This window comes from Otolemur garnettii, unplaced genomic scaffold, assembly GCF_000181295.1.
Source record: "Otolemur garnettii isolate 467f Iridium unplaced genomic scaffold, OtoGar3 scaffold00132, whole genome shotgun sequence".
In the NCBI taxonomy this organism is placed as follows: Eukaryota; Metazoa; Chordata; class Mammalia; order Primates; family Galagidae; genus Otolemur; species Otolemur garnettii.
In genome coordinates, this window is record NW_003852527.1 from 689,319 (window position 1) to 694,249 (window position 4,931).

Genomic DNA, 4,931 nt, shown 5'->3' on the forward strand with positions numbered 1-4,931 from the left:
AAATACATAACCTCTTCGAATTATGATCTAAAGCTTTTGTTCTTATTGCTTTTGTTTGGTTCTTGTTGAATAGTTACCCTGATGTGAATGAAGAGTTTTTTTATATAAGCATCCAAATGATTAAGTTCTCTTAGAATTAATATCATGAGAGCTGTTTATCCCCCACTCCCACATACACTCTTAACAAAAACAACAGATGTGTCACTTTGTAAAAAAGAAAAAAAAAACTATCATGTTTTTATTTTTCCTTTTCTTTCCAAAACTATCATGTTTTTATTTTTCCTTTTCTTTCCAGGAAGCTGAGAATTAAATTTAATATGAAGTTGAAATTACTATTAGAAATATCTTCACTTTTCTTTCTAAGTATTATATCTTTCTGGCTTTTTTAATTTTGCTTTATTGATTTGTAAGTGTTACAATTTCCCACAACACTTTGTTGACTCACTAGTCAGGATATACGTATATCCTGATTGTTATCTTATCCCTTAGATACCTTGCTGCTTTTAAGAAGTTAAGAACCATTGGTCTTCTTTCTCTAAGACCCTTCTCTTGTAAATTCACCTATTCTATGGTCATTCACGTCTAGCTTTTTTCCTTCTTCCAGAGTTTTATCATTCTCGGTAAGCTTTGATATCTTATTCACAGTTTTACAGTTTCTCAGTTTTTTTTCCTCTGAGAAACTAGTGTGTAGATTTTGTGCTCAGCATAGGGCCAAGTGCATTTTAATGAGTTACATATGTTAATGAATTGATTGATAGATGGAAAAATATTTAGGTAGATCCTGTATTCATCAGTTTTCTATTTTTTCTCTATAAACAAAGAACAGAGGGTTAAAGTATACAAGGTAGCTATCAAAAAATTATTTTATTTCTGAGAAAAGAGTATAAAATATAATTTTGTTTAATTCCTAAGGATGAGATTTATATAATCTCCTAGACAAAGATTCATAAAAATAGGGTTTTGCTAGGGGAAAAGCTGTTACCATAGACAGTAAAAAACAGTTAATGAGTTTGGGCATACATCGTAAACTAATATCTGCTAGATTTAACGATATAATTTTTTGCATATTTACCTAACTTGGTAACATTTACCTAGTCTTCTATTTAAAAGTATTTCTCTGCCTCGGGAACACATACAATAAAAGCTAACACCTCTGAGCAGCTTTTATGTACCTGCCACTTTTCTGAGATCTTTACCTTGATAAATTCTAATCCTCACAACAACTACTAATTTGATATTAATAAGATCCTATCATTATTCTCATTTTACAGATTGACCAGCCTGTCCATGGTTGTACAGCTAGTGAGTGATTTGCAGTCTAGCACCAGAGTTTGGGCTTTCATGCCCCCCCCCCCGCCCACACACACATACACACACACTGTCTCTCAGGACACCCCTCTACAATGAGGTGGAAGGTGCTAAGGTGGGAAGTAATTTATGTTAAGATACATAATTTGTAAAAGAGGTTCATGAAAAACATATGCCAGTTATATTCTGCATCCCTATCCAGCCCCCCAAAAGGCCAGGCATTGTGGCTCACACCACATCTCAGCACTTTGAAAGGCTGGGGTGGGAGGGTTGGCTGAGGTGAGGGGTTTAAGACCAGGCTGGGCAACATAGCAAGACATATCTCTGTAAAACAAACAAACAAACAAACAAATTAGCTGGGCGTGGTAGCATATGCCTATAGTCCTATCTACTTGGGAAGGCTGAGGTGGGAGGTTCACTTGAACCCAGGAGTTTGAGCTTGCAGTAAGCTTTGCTCATACCACTGCACACCAGCCTGATCAAAAGGTACAAACTTTGATTAATTGTACTGTTTTTTATTTGAGATATAATGAGCTAATTTTTTAATTTGAAATCAGACATTTCATGTTCAATGACCTGTGTTACCACCAATGTCTCCTTTGACAAAGATATATTAATTCATGTTCCTAAAGTCATTTTTAAACTTTATTTTTTGAATTTATGAATTATTTTAGTATTCCTTATATGACCACAACTGAAAAATGCCTATTTTTGAGTATTACTGTGAATTTACTTTCTATAATATTTTCTGAACTTAAATTTTGTCAGAAAATGAAGTTTTTTATTTTGGGGGGGGTTAGTAGTATGACAGTGTTTTTGTTCATTAAGATGTTTCTTTTAGGGTGGCGCTATGGCTCAGAGGGGTAGGGCGCTGGCCCCATATGCCAGAGGTAGAGAGTTCAAACCCAGTCCCAGCCAAAAACTGCAAAAAAAAAAAAGATGTTTCTTTTAGGTCCTCTGAATAAGTTGCAGTGTGATTATTGTTGGTATAAAGAGAATAAGCTAGATGGTAATCATAGATTGATAAAAAGGATATTAAATATTGATTCACTTTCACCAACCTATTGTTTCCTTTCAGTTAACATCAAAACAATTTTAAATGATAATCTCTCATTTTTACAAATGCCCAACTGAAGACTGATAACCTGTTTTAGACCTTTCCTTTAGAGAAGATAAATATTTCAAATCTCATCCTTAGCCATTTGGTTGCTTTTCTTTTTTTTTTTTCAATGAATAGAAATTCTTACCTTTTATGTGGTCATTTTGTATATTACTATCAACTTTTTTGAAATAAGAATTAGAATTTTTTTTAAGAGTTTTCTCTTTTAGTTGTGTCCTTTCCTGGGTTTGCTATCAAGGTAATATTGGCTTCTTAGAATGAGTTGGGAAGAATTCTTTCCTTCTCAATGTTATAGATTAATTTCTGCAGTACAGGTACAGGTTCTTCTTTGTAGGTTTGGTAAATTCAGGTGTAAAACTATATAGTCTGGAAATTTTTTTAGTTGTAAGAATTTGTATTGCTGCTTCAATATCAGTGCTTGATATTGGTTTGTTTGGGCGATCTATTTCCTCCTGATTGAGCCTAGAGAAGTGGTATGTTTCCAAGAATTTGTCTATTTCCTCCACATTTTCAAGTTTATGAGTATAGAAATTTTTTTAGTATTCCAAAATGATGTTTTGTATTTCTGTGATAGCAGTTGTGACTTATCCTTTTTCATTTTTAATTGAGTTTTAGAGTCTTTTCTTTTCTGTTTCTAATTAATCTAGCAAGAGGCTCATCAATTTTGTTTATTTTTTCAAATAACCAACTTTTACTTCATTAGTTTTCTGGATATGAATATAGATGGAAAAATTCTCAACAAAATCTTAGCAAACCTAATTCAGCTACACATAAAAAAATAATAATTCACCATAACCAAGTGGAGTTCATCCCAGAGGTGCAAGGATGATTCAACACATGCAAATCTATAAATATAATTCACCACATAAACAGATGCAAAAACAAAACAAAGCATACGACCCCTTCAATCAATGCAGAGAAAGCATTTGGAAAAATTCAGCACCTTTTCATAGTAAGAGCACTCAACAAAATCAGTATACCTCAAAATTATAAAAGCTATACATACAGCAAGCCTACAGCCAGCATCATATTGAACAGAGAAAAATTAAAAGCATTCCTGCTTAGACTGGAACCAGACAGGATTGCCCACTTTCACTGCTTTTGTTCAAGTGTGCTGCAAGTCCTCACCAGAGCCTGCAGGCAAGAGAAGGAAATCAAGGGGATCTAAATGAAGAAAGAAGAGATCAAATTATCGCTTCTTGCTGACAGTAGGATCTTATGTCTAGAAAACCCCAACAGACTCCTGGAAATGATAAATAAATTCAGCAGAGTCTCAGGTTACAATATCAATGTACACAAATCAGTAGCTTTCATATACATCATCAATAATCAAGCTGAAAATCAAATCAAAGTTACAATTCCTTTCATAGTAGCAACAAAGAAAGTAAAATGCCTAGGAATATATGTAATGAAAGAAGTAAAAGACCTCCATAGAGAGAATTATGAAGCACTGAGAAAGAAATCACAAAGGTTATTGATGGAAGGATCATCAGAATCAACATCATTTAAATAGCGGTACTATCCAAAGTGATTTATGGATTCAATGCAAACCTTATTAAAATAACCAGTGTCATTTTTCATGGATGTAGGAGAAACAATTCTGCACTTCAAATGGAACTAAAAAAGACCATGAATAGCAGCACAACCTTACATAGTAAGAACAAATTGGGAGGCATTGCTTTATTAAACTTTGGTAGTATACTACAAGGCTATAGTAACCAAAACATCATGGTACCACCACAAAAGTAGAGACATGGATCTATGCGTCAGAACAGAGAACCCACACGTGAAACCATCCTCATATTCCCATCTGATCTTTGATAAAGCAGTCAAAACATGCACTGGGGAAAAGAATCCCTAGCCACATGTGAAAGACTGAAGTAGGATCTTCATCTCACAAAATTTAATCCACAATGGGTAAAAGACTTAAACCTAAGACATGAAACTATAAGATTTCTATAAGAAAATATTGGTAAAACTCTTATATATATTGGGCTAGGGAAAGAATTTATGAAGACCTCAGTGGCAATCATAGCAACAGCAAAAATAAACTAATGGCACCTGATCACAGCCGTAGGCACAATCAACAGTAAATAGCGTACAGAATGGGAAAAATGTTTGCATGCTATATATCCAATAATAAGCCGATAACCAGAATCTACAAAGAACTCAAGCAAGTCATTAAGAAAAATATGAAATAACCTCATTCAAAAGACTTGACAGAAACTTTTCAAATGGCCAACAAACACATGAAAAAATGTTCAACATTTCTAATCATCAGGGAAATGCAAATCAAAACCACAATGAGACATCACCTAACTCCAGTGAGAATGGCTCATATCAAAAAGTCCCAAAGCAACAGATCCTGGCATGGATGCAAAGAGAAAGGAACATTCATTCTCTGTTGGTAGGACTGCAAAATTGTACAACCTCTATGGAAAGTAATGTGGAGATACCTTAAAGAACTAAGCATAGACCCACCTTTGATCCAGCCATCCCACTA

The 4,931-nt window shown here is 34.1% G+C and overlaps 1 protein-coding gene across 1 annotated transcript in view; it reads left to right on the forward strand.

Moving 5' to 3' along the window:
• ASCC3 (activating signal cointegrator 1 complex subunit 3) overlaps positions 1-4,931 on the forward strand; it is a 368,987-nt gene that overhangs the window by 292,896 nt on the left and 71,160 nt on the right. The gene's annotated exons all lie outside the window — the stretch shown is intronic.